The sequence below is a fragment of the Ambystoma mexicanum genome, chromosome 7p, assembly GCF_040938575.1.
Source record: "Ambystoma mexicanum isolate Mex_15411 chromosome 7p, UKY_AmexF1_1, whole genome shotgun sequence".
Lineage (NCBI taxonomy): Eukaryota > Metazoa > Chordata > Amphibia > Caudata > Ambystomatidae > Ambystoma > Ambystoma mexicanum.
In genome coordinates this window covers 659,640,062-659,652,686 of record NC_090939.1, presented here as the reverse complement: position 1 = coordinate 659,652,686, position 12,625 = coordinate 659,640,062, and positions in this window count along the sequence as shown.

Sequence of the window (12,625 nt, the reverse complement as noted above, 5' to 3'; positions counted from 1 at the left end):
CTGCCCCGTGCCTTCCTGCCTCACTGACTAAAAAACCCTAATTACAGTTTTACTGTCTGTTCTTGGAACACCAGGGGCTTTGGGAATTTCACTGCTGAAGGAGGTCTATTTGATGTTTGTCACCTATTTTCTCTTTTGCTTTTCGGGAGACTTGGTGTGTGGAGCCAATTGTGTTGGATGAGAGAGTTGCCATTCAATGAAGGGGGTGCAGGTGAGACCAAGGGGAGGGCTTCATATTTCCGTTAATAATTCCTGGTCAATTCGGAAGCTTGACTGTTCTACTGACAATGTCTTGGCTGGGATTTTAAAAAGTAATGGAAGTGTTGACCATGAGATTTTGGTAGTAAATAAATATACGATCCACCATACAGAACAACTCACAAATCGATCATTGAAGTGATGCAGGGGCTTTTGATAAATTGCGGTAATTCTATTGCAATAGCCATTGGGGGTGAGTTCATTGCAAAGATTGCCTCTTATACGACTGCCTTTATTGATGATCTGGGAATCTTCTCCAGCATTGTCTGTCACGCTCTGTCCCTGGAAGGTATGGAAGCGATGGAGGACCTGTTAGCTCGGGCCGTCACGTCTACCATTTCCTCGTTGTAGCTGTCTAGTCTTTCACTGCTGCAGTTTTACTTAATGGAGCCACGTCCTCTGCTCTGTGCGTTGCAACCCTTGTTGCTATTGACGCCTGTAGTTTCGCTCCTCAGGAACCTTCCTATCGTTTTTCCAGCTTGGATTCTCTCTGCGTCCGGCTCCCCCAAAACGCTGTTTCTTTTGTTGCCTTTTCCCGTCCGCGGGTTGTTGCATGGCTCAAGCCTCCCGCACTATTCCACCTGCAGAGCCGGCAACTCCTCCATTGTTCTCTCCAGGCTTCTCCCATTTGCAGGTTGTTTGCGCCTCCCGCTCTGTTCCACCAACAGAGCCGGCAACTCCTGCAGTGGTCTCTCTTGGTTTCCCTTGTTCGTGGGTGGCTGCTTGGCTCGCGCCTTCGCTCTGTTGTCACCAGCAGAGCCGGCAGCACCCCTATTCTATAGGATTCTCCGACATTCCAACTCTCCCCCCCTTTCTACACAAACATGGGCCGAGGAAGAGGAGGATTGAGAGTCAAGAGGCTAACCCTTACATATCCCTCTGGACATGTCCCGTTATTGAGGTCAGGTAAAGTCAGGCACTTGGCCTTAAGCCCATACATCTCATACTCATTAGCTCCCCTCACACGGATAAAAGGCAGAACATGGTGACACACTCAGATCAAGGTGGAACATGAGAAGGAGCAAATCTGCTGGGGCAAAGGAAAACCTACTGGAGCAGGACGACCGATCGAGGGACCAGAGTGAGGGGCAGGGAAACCCTGAACATCCCTGCAGGAGGTCGTTGCCTCTGGGAAACAGTGAGAGTTACGCAGAGAAAGCCAAAACCCAGACAAGAAGAAACCGCCATTGTGTTTCAAGTACACCAGCGACCCTCCTGGGTGAACAGCAAAGTTGGGGAGGCAAAGCCAAGCCTGTGCTATTAACCTTGACTCGTGAATCAAAGCCGCAGAGAACAAAAAAGAGCATGCAACCTTTGAGTTAGCGAGAGAAATGAAAGACCGGTTTGTGTCAAGGAAGGATTGAAGCTGCAACAGTGGATCTCTGAATTGAAGGTTGCGCACGTGCTGATGAGACACGAAGGAAAGTGTTATGATGTGCCCCTGTGTGTGTGTAGTGTATTTGTAAGGAAAGGAGATGTGTTATATAGTGCCCGTCTTTGCATGTTGGAAGCCTGTGATGCCACGTGGAATGTTGTGCTGTGAATGAGAGAATGTTTGGTTGAGGGTTCCAAGCCCAGGCAGTTAGAGAGCCCCTGCCTGGATGATGCGTGCCAGTGTTTTATGTCCTATATAACTTAAGATGTAACTGTAACTTAATAAGCTGTCCTTAAACATAAAGTAACCTACCAGAAGCCTAGAGGTCACTTTGTTACAGAAAGAAAACCTCTAGTGAACTTTAAAGTCAGCAGTAACTGTAAATCCAGTGATTCAGGGTAGCAGAGTGGTCCGCCGAAAGGAAACAGCCCACTCGAGAAGTCTCCGCGAAATGTTTGATGTTTGTTATAAAGCAACAAAGTGAATTAACTTTGAAATACACAATAGTAAAGATTAACCCTCATGAAAGGGGAAGTTAAAAGGGGATTGAATAAAAGAGAAAGAGCGTTGAACTTTTCTGATAGTGTTGTGGAACTACCCAGACCAAGAGACACTGGGGCAAATACCATAAGGAAGAGCTGAACTGAAAGTGGAAGTGGTCCTGCACAGGTTTAAGGAAAAGCCTTGTACATTCTGAAGTCTTCAACATCAGTGAAAGGTCCGAGCCTGGCTGAGGGACCTGGAACAAGAAATAAGTTATGGGAAGGGAACCCCTAACGAATGTGAATAGAGCTTGGTGAAGGAAACCCCCACAAGTGCTGCGAGGTCTGAGCCCGGCTGAGGGAGATCTACGTTGAATCAGGTACTTTTGTTGAAAGCTTTGAGCCTGACAGAGGGAGACCTCTGTGAACTATTGATGCCTTGAGAGGTCTGAGCCCGACAGAGGGAGACCTACGTAATAAAGTACTTTTCTTGAGAGGTCCGAGGTAGACTGAGGGAGATCTACGTGCCTTGAGAGGTCCGAGCCTGCAGAGGGAGACCTACGTGAATTTTGTTGAATTGTGAAAGAACCTTTTGGTGAATTCAAGTGACTTTAACATGGAAGGCCAAGCAGGCCGAGGCCCATGTTTTGAACTGCCTTTTTTAATAACCTGAGCCAGTGAGTGTCATCCTGTCTTCAGGGGCCACCTTACTCTGTGCTGTCCAACGTGGGGAGGAGAGCTGGCTCATCCATCTTGATTCTTTATGCTATAACACTCACTTTCCTTTGCATACACATTCCCCTTTACACACTTTTTGAATAAGGAATAAGGCAGGCAGTCATTTATCTTTTAGTATAGGCCATTTTAATTTGATTTGACAGACTGACGAGGACTGTGTTTTCTTTATTATTTGATGGTAGAGACTACTCACATCATAGCTATAGGGAAAAGTAGGAGTTATTCCAAACCCCAAGAATGTAATAAAGGTTTTGAATCGTACCTCTTGTGTCAGTGTCATACTTGTGATACCTTATATACATCTCCCAATATGCCACCTGCTGAGCTAATGGGAATTGTGGAGTGAGTTTGGTTGTGCACCACCAAAGGTATCCAGAACTAGGCTGAAGCAGTACCTTATTAAATCACTAGGTCCTGGAGGCAGCAGCTCCTGTAGAGTTGCTCTCAGCAATGTCAGGGCCTGCTCAAACAGAGCTTATACCCTGCAGCGTTGTGAGATCTGCCTCGTAATTGGAGTAATTGATTATTAATAGCATGCTCAATACCGAGAGGTTTCTACGCGCGTACCGGGGGATCGAACCTGTGTTGCTCAACGTCGTCTTGCTTTTAAAGCAAGCACGTTGCCCCTGAGCTATCCACCCAAGCCAGAACTTTGCTGCACATGTTGTGTCTTCCCAAAGTAACTCTAGGTCCAAGTGCGTTCTAGTCTTGTTTTTGTGAAACTGCACACAGCAGTGTTTCTGGGGAAACCCATGTTTGCTGGCTTCAGCAATTTAAAATGGTTTTGAAATCTCCTCCTGTGTTCCCAAGGCTGGAGTCTGCTTTTTGAACTATGATTGCTGGGGCAGGATTTGGGTCTATATAACCAAGGAATCCTTCTCACATGTGCAGTAATCCATCTCCTTTCTCGGCTGGGCAGAGAAACTGGATATTTTGATGCAACTGTTCCACCTGGCTCTTTTAATCTTCTGGAGAATTATTCATTGTGCACCAGAAAACAAGCCTGATCTGTCCACTCCCCAAGACTATGGAACCTCCTCTCCGTTAGCATCAGACTTGCCCCCAAGCTCCTACAATTCAGAACTCAAGGCCCACCTCTTCAAGGATTCTCTCCTCCTCAACACCTAGGCCATCACATCGCAACTGCGCCACCTGAGTTGGTAGATGCTGTCTGCCCCTCTTCCTGCCACCCTGTACAGCTGTGCCCCTCTGTATCCTACCCCCTACTGTAAATCTGTCTGTTGTTACCTCTGAAAAGCGCTGCATTATGCATTTGTACAATTGTATGCCTCTGTAAAACAAAAGTGCTCCGTTGCTTCTCGAAGCTAGGTCCATGCTCAATAAATACCATAATAATAATAATTGTGTCCTTCGATTCTAGTAAAAGATAACTACAAGTACCAGATTACAAATTCAAAACAAGGACTGCACTATTCACAACTGACAAGCAATAAAATGGTGCAGTGGAGGAAAGCTGCTATTATTAGGCAACGAAGCGGTACTCTGCAAAATTAGTTTCAGATTTGACAGGAAAACTGCAGTACCCTAGGTTGTCAGATGCACAATCATTCTCACATAGTCTTGATTGTTATTTGCATTCTGCGACTTAAAATAGGAAAAAGGAGAAAACTGCAAGTCCCAGAATGCAAATGTAACCATGCCTGGATATGCAACTCACGCCTTACAATGGGCTACTTGAGAGAGCTATTCCAGCAAATTGGAAAACTCCCTACACTTGTCCCGCAATGTAAATTATAACTTGGAAAATGTACAACATGCTATTTATAATGGCAGGGTTCCTTTCAATCTCCCACTCTCTGGGAAAGGGTATTATTTGGCAGGTGGCTATCCAGAGTTTTTCTTACGGTCTCTCCTTATTACTTACTACCCGTGCAAACGTCCTCTTTCTAGTGGGCCCCACGGATACACGTAAAACACGGTGCTAATATGTACTGACTTAGGGGTATTGTTCCAAACCTTTGTGTTATAACCTTTTCGCATGGACGAAACCCCCACAACCACAGTGTTGTATAATAATAGTAATGATACACATGTGGCTGCTGGGTTGCTGATGAGGATTATTTATTTAATTCTAAACATCAGCCTCTTATCTTCATAACAACTCTGCTTCCTAAGAATTGGCAACAGGCCCTGCAACTCTGCTCCACATGTGTGAGTCTTTAGTCTCTGTGTATATGCTTAAGGTCAGTCCAATGGAGGAGCGCACGGGAGCTGAGGCTGCTCCGTGGTTTCTTTCCAGCTCTCTGCCGCACACGTAGCGCGGGAGCCGTACTTCCGCTTTCTATGCAAGATCTTGCGAGACCCAGAAGTCTTGCGATATCTCTGCACACAGGCACCCAACTGTGTGTTTCTGGCTATCCAGAGTCACAAAGGTGTTCTTTTTGTGTGTGTTCTTACATTGATTTGCTTGGCCTGGGTTGATTGTTTATTAGAATAATCTGGTAGTGTGGCATTTAGGCCACCACCCACCTGTTTGGATCTATGAGAGATGAAAACAGGGGTGGAATTGGTGAGGGGTCTTGGGGCGGCAAATGCATCCTTGGCTGGGCTGGCCTGGCTTTGGCAGCAAGTGCAAAGTGGAAAAACACAAAGGCAAGAAAAGCTGCTGAGGGAGGCCAGCCAGGATGATGAGTGACAAGGGGCTTGCTGGGGTGTGACTGCAACAATGTTGCAACCGTGCCTAGCTGACCATGCATGTCCCTAGAGACGGGTATGCATAGTGATGAGGGTGCATGGCCATTTGCGCGGCCATTTGCACGACCAAAACAAGGAAGGGGCGTGGCTACACTCGCATGATACATCAGGGAGCAGACAGTGAGATTTAGTTCTCGTGCTCTGCTGCCCCGGGGTGTGGCCTCCGGAAATGTGGTGCAGGAAAGCATTATATTTACATTTTTGAGGTTGGACAATAATTAGGTCTCTTCAACTGTCTGTTTTCAAAAGGTATGACTTACCAGGTGACAATAAAATAAAACATAGAAATGTAAAACTTGTTGGAAAAATATGAATTGATATGGAACATTACATTACCTCCATGCTCCTCTTCCTCGTCACAGTAGTTACTCTATGAAGGTACTGCGCCTTCCGACAGAACCCTTTCATAAACATTCACTTTTTCTCTTTTAGCCACACCCTCTCATAGTCCGGGTTATAAAGCACCTGACCTGTCCCATGATCCTCCTGTTTGGCTTTCTGTCCTTCTGGACAGTGAATCCCGGAGAGGCCTGCTGGGCTGGTATCTTCTTTTTAGGAAGCTTTTGACCCCTCTGCTGGGCTTTTGTGGATCTAAGACTGTCGTTTGTGATTGCCCCTTAGTCCCTGCTGGGCGTGCACTTCTGGAGCGGAGGGCAGGGTGAGTATGGGGCACCTTGGGAGGCTCCACTGGCCTGAGAACGATAGGTACTAATGAGTGCAATTTTAGGTGGGGGACATGGGTGTTTGTCCCCAGACTTTTGTGGCACACCATTTTGTCCCACTCATTTGGCAGGGACCCCTTTCATTTAGATGACATGCCCCCCTCCCATGATTTTCAGCAAAGTTACTCCGCTGGCTAAGGCTTATGGGTGGCTGCGGAGGCTCTTGCTTCCAGAAACTTTGGGGGTCTGAGTTAACAGTTTTATTTCCTCCTCAGTACCTGCTGGGCTTTGCCTTTGGAGGGGAGGACAGTCCCTGGCCATAAGGCCAGGGAGAGTATGGGGCCATAAGAGTATGGGGCACCCCAGAAGGCTCTGCTGGACCGAGCACCTGGGGTGCCCAGGATTGCAGGGGGCTGCAGTTGACTCTCCCTGGGCCTGCAAAGGACACAGAATTGGGATTGAACAGTGAAAGTCATCAAAGAAGGAAGAGCTGCATGACAATGTTTGGTTCGCAGGTGCCCCTCGAAGGGAGCCTTAAAATCACAGCGAGTAGGAGAGAATTGGATTGCAATCATGGTGTTATAATCTACGTCTCATGTATGTAGCTACTCATTTGTGTATGGGGCTGGTGGTCCCCACTCTCAGGTGTAGGTTCTGCTGGACTTCCCAGTGTCATGGTGGCACTGCCCCCTGTTGCAGCACTGGCAGCTTCAGCCTGGTTTATGGGGGAAGGGCAACTTTTGGGGACACTTCCCTCCGCACGGTAGACAGATGCCGGGGCTGCTGGGATACCCCTATTTCTGTAACAACCCCCTCAAATGGACAGGAGTGCTGCATGCGGATGTGCGGACAGGAGATGCCCGCCCCTCCAAAGGGCCGTTAGTCTTACGTTCACAGTGACGATGGGAGGATAGGACTGTAGTCACTGTGTTATTTCCTATTTCTCATGTATGTTGATACTATTCTGTGCATTGGGTTTAGCGGTTCCCCATTCTCAGGTTTCAAATTGACATGGCTCTTACAGGTCTGCTGAGTTTCCCATGTGGGTATGGATCTGGGTGCTGCCCTCTGCCACGTCAATGGCAGGCATACTTATGTGGGGAGTGCTGTGGGAGGATTCACAGCCACAATATCAGAGTGGGAAGGCTGCCAGTGTTGATTTGAAAACTGCAGCTCACCACCTTACCCGGGTGGAGCTTTCCATGCTGCCACAAAGAAAGGGTTTGGCAGGCAGGCGGACCCGAAGGGTTTCCTCTGTCCTGCCTTCATTCTCCTGTATTTGCATCTGTAGTTCTTTTACAGTCAGTGCTTGAACTTGATAACATGAGAAAGCTGGCGTAGGTTATCTTCAGTGCACAGGCATGATGAATGGTGTGACGGATAGCGAGCCTGATAAGACAATTTAGGTCACAAATCAGGCGATATTGCAGAGGAAACATTCAATAGCAAGGTGCTACACATGTTCCTTGAATAAACGCATACGCTTTCCAAATAATGCAAGTGCTTTTGACAAGGAACACATGCAGACACCTGCTTTAGAAAATATATGTTGCAAGAGGCCAGGAAATTGTAGCTTCCCCTTTCAGCAGAGAAACCTAACCGCAAGTGGTAACTTTGTGTCTTAAATGGCACGTAGCAGGGGTAAGAGATGCCTTCCCACCATTTTGATCTGATTAGCAGTCAAAGGACAGAAAACACCAATAGACACGAATAACATGCACATGTGTAAGATTGTGTAGAAGCAAGTGACATGATTTATCGCTTCACTGAACGGAAGCCCAGTTAATATAATGGAGTTTAAACTGTGTAGAAGCAGTTGACATGCCTTACCCCTTCACTGAACGGAAGCCCAAGTTAATGTAGTGGGAACAGCCAGTGAACACAAACAACACCTGTCTCTTATAAGTTTGCACATTAGATGTCGTATGTTCAACAAACAAGGGAACACTATAAGCGGTAAGCTTTAAGCTCCCAAATAACGGATGTGACGCAGAGACCTGATTCCTGTGTTACATATAAAATGCAAGTTGGATTAAGGGAGAGAGGTTCACCCATCGACCAGCAGACTGACTCAAGTCGTGGTGGCCAGTGGGAGGTCGGCGTGAGATCCCAGAGCAGAGGCGAGAGAGAGAGAGATAACAAGGCCCAGCTGAACAGGAAGCTGTGGCCCCTTGGAAGGCGTCAGTACGTGTGCAGCACATCTTGCTCCAAAGCATGAGTTGAGTGTGGGGTCTTGCTGAGTGTATCTTGAGACTAAAGGCGTATGGTATCTTACACCATAACATAGCATAGCTCAACACAGTACAAACTCCCTGGTCACCCAAGCAGCTAAACTAAATTGATCACTTGTTCTGTTCTCTGTAACCATGCTCTTCACTCATATAGCAGTTATTTTCATATGCATGGAAATGTGTTATTTTATGATTGCTTCTGTTATTGCATTTGCAATGCAACTTAGAGCTTGTATAAGATAGGTGTGATATTAAAAATATATGAACCTATTTCCCCCTTTTTCAATGTGCATAATTCTGAGTAATGCGTTAGAATGGTGTCTCTTTGATTCTAAAGAACTTCACACATTTCCTGGCTGTATCGGTTAAATTATGCTGATGGGCACAAACACTCAGACATGCTGTCCCCAAACGCTAGGTCACTGCCTGGGGTGCGAATTATCATAAAACATGACTACTGACTCCATGTCCACATTCCACAGCCTCAACTGAGGTGGAGGTAAGGGTCAGAGGTCAAGCTTGACCACCGGCGATCATGGCAATGGGGTTCCTAGCAGCAAAGTGAGCCAGTTCATCTCTGTGGTGTCGGGACTGCTTGTCCCTGTGAATATTCTTTCCCACTAGTTACTATGGTAAACCAGCAAGCAGACAGCTGAAAGTGATTGGTGAATGAGCTGCCTCCCAGGCAGGCATGCAATTTGAACCAAATTCAGGTGTGGGGTGTCCAAGCCTGTTTGTTTGTGTTGCCTTATTCTTCTTGCAGAAATCTGTTTGACCAGAAACAGATTTTGGCCCTTTCAGGCTTTGAATGTTTACAGAGGAAAAACATAATGTGAAAAATACAAGAATGTGGAATACTAGCTCTGGTTTTCAGTTTTAAAAAAAGTTGGCACAATTACGTTGAATTGGAAAGTGATTTCCATGCAAGTCATTATTCGGCTACTGTTTTGGGTGGAACCTGGAAAGCACAATGGTTAGAGCATTGCACTATGAGCCCCACAGGTGGGAATTGTGCATCGTACTTTGTTAAATTCAATAAATAAATAAACAGCCTTGCAGATGGAATTTTAGATGCACTATTTTCGTGCCTGCCTATCATGCCAGTACTGCAGGGATGTCATTGCTATAAGGCTGCAGTTCCGCTGGAAGCGGGGGGGGGGGGGGGGATTTCAGGGCTTCGCTAATAAGTGGCAGTATCTACTTGCATGGCTGAGTGTTCTGAAAGACCATTTTGACTGGTGGCGCACCACCAAGGTAACAGCCTGATTCGCGAGTTATTGGTTGCCCCGAACATTTCCCAGATCGTATTTAAATTTATACATCAGTGTTGCACGTTGACTATTTGTATCCCGCGCAACCACAAGAGACAGAATACTTTCCAGTGTTGCGTGCAGTGCATAAACAAAGTCAAAGCCAATTATAGAACTTGAATAAGGCCTAAAGCAGGTAAGTGAGAAGTGGAAAGGGCGATCCCAGAAGTGGATTGTCCCCAGGGTAATCAGGAGGTTTTACGCCAGGTTGGTGAGTTTGTAAAACCGTGAGAGCAGAGTCAGTCACGTGTAAGGCTCGGTGTGATTAGTGACTGGCTCTGAATAAGATCTGATGGGCTTTTGGAGGCACCAGACTGTCATGAGCTATCCTAGTGTCCCTGTTTCAAAGTTACCTTTTTAATGAGTATATGTTTCTCTCTGTGAGGACAATTAGGGGAGAGCACAGGTATTGATTGATCTGTACAAACATTCGGAAGAATGTGGCAGGCAAATCCCTACAGGACTTTATAGGAAGCGAACATGTGCCGGGAATATACCAAATAGAAATGCTTATACTGATGTGCAAAGGCACTTCAAATGATAGTAAATATTGTTCCCGTGAGAACTTTTAAAGGACAGTGCCAGGGATGTTCTACTAGAAATATGCAGAGAAAGTGCAAGTGCGTAGATGTAGAGAATGTTTAGAAAAAAGTACAGATAAGATTAGGGATTATTAGAGGAAGCACAGGAAGGTATTTGCAGAGCATTCTTAGAGAAAGTACAGGTACAGCGCTGAAGGTGCTTCTATATGGGCCTATATAGGCTCCCGCTCCTTACATTTATAAATGGGCAGCCCAGGCCTCCTCCATTGGGCCTTCTTTTTGATTGCTTTGCTTCATTGACTGGAAAGGAGCAAGTGCAGCGCAGGTTACACCAGCAACCCTCAGCTGCAGGCTCGCTTAATATCTTCTATACATTGTACAAGCACCGCCTTACTCAAATCATTCATCACTTCTGAGGAACGTGGCCTTTTATCTCTCTTCTCCACTTTTCTGTTGGACCCTGAGGCTGTGACCTGCTACTTTTATACAGTCATCTTTTCATTCTTTTTGTGATTAGCAGCGCCAGGAATCTCTGTTCCAGTGCTGTCCCTTCCTGTGATGTATTCTGTTGTGGCATCATTGCATGGGAAGTGTATAACTAAAGGGTAACCTAGTTCGCCTCATCCACAAGGATATGTATCATTTGCCACCAGTGCACACCACAGATCAGGTATCAGGCGGTGGGTGATAGGAGGGAGGTGAAAAGTGGTTCATGTGAAACCCTCTTCCCAACACCCACTCCCTCTTTAAAGCACACAGTGTAATTAAGCAAGCTGAAAGAAGGCGCTGGCATGCACTGATCGTGGGTGTCAAGTGCAAGGGGACAAAGGGAGCAACTATCCCCTTAGTTCTTTAGAAACGCAGGGACCTGTCTTTGCCCCCAATGAGATGTTTGCAGTTTCTCATTTCCGGCAGCACATCCAAATGAGACTGCCCATTGTCTATGGTGCTACAGGTGATTGGCATTTCACTCATGTACATGAACTGCACTGGTGGCAATGCTGCGATTTTGTGCAGTATTAAAGATCCGCGCCCCATGATGGAATCCTTGAAGGTTGAATGACCAGTCCTGAAGTAGAAAGCTGCAAAGGTAGCTCAGCGGGTTGAGTGACTGTTGCCGGGATGTGATATATTACAACATGTGGTTTCAAATGCACCGTGTCCGACCTCAGGAGGGGTCGAGCTCTGTTGCCTGTTCATATTCAAGGCATGGACAGATGCTTGGGGCACGGGAGTTTCTGCCCCTGTAGAGATGAAAAAAGCCACCCATGTATCGCAAACAAAAATGTGTTCAATTCTGTGTGTGCTGCGGGTGATGCTATATGTTCCTGCCCGATTTCTTTGTGTGCAGATAAATATGTTGTTATTGCTACAACTCTGAAATCTGGAGCATATCACAGGCGTGGCACCTCGAGCCAGTCCTGCCTTTTCCCACTACAATGCTGGGAGTAATAGGCCCACACTCCAGAAAAGGAGGAGTCATTGAGAAGTAAGCTACGGAGGAATAAAGATGTGTTCAAGCAATATGGTTGTCCGCGCGTAAGTAAGTGGCCTCCCAATTAGCGCCGTGAGAGATCCGTGTGCCAAGGTGGGCGGCTGCCACCAAGAACGCAACATTGGCGACGAGGCGGAGTCCGTTCCCGCTCGTGCCGGCCGAAGGGAAGACTGAGGCTGCGTGGAGAGCTGGGCGCAGAGCACGCCACAGAAGAGAATGGGGCTGCGATTCCAGCTACGGGTGAGGGTCGCACAAGATACATAAAGCAGCTCTGGAAGACTGCAGAACACCCCGGGGAGACGCGGAGGTCACACAGAAGAAGAAAATAAATCAATCGAATCACTGGGGAGGCGAGCGGACCAGAGAGGGAACTGCAGTGTCTGCACACAAATCACATGGAATGTGGGCAGACCAGAGAGGGAACTGCGGTGTCTGCACACAAATCACATGGAATGTGGGCGGACCAGAGAGGGAACTGCGGTGTCTGCACACAAATCACATGGAGTGTGGGCGGACCAGAGAGGGAACTGCCGTGTCTGCACACAAATCACATGGAGTGTGGGCGGACCAGAGAGGGAACTGCGTGTTTGCACACAAATCACATGGAATGTGGGCGGACCAGAGAGGGAACTGCGGTGTCTGCACACAAATCACATGGAGTGTGGGCGGACCAGAGAGGGAACTGCCGTGTCTGCACAGGGGCCGGCAGGCTGTCTGACATGCTCTGGTCCTACAGTGAGGGACGCAGCAAGAGCAACAAGAATTTACCAGCAAGGGTGGCAAAACGAGACACACAAGCATGCTCAGGAAACACAAG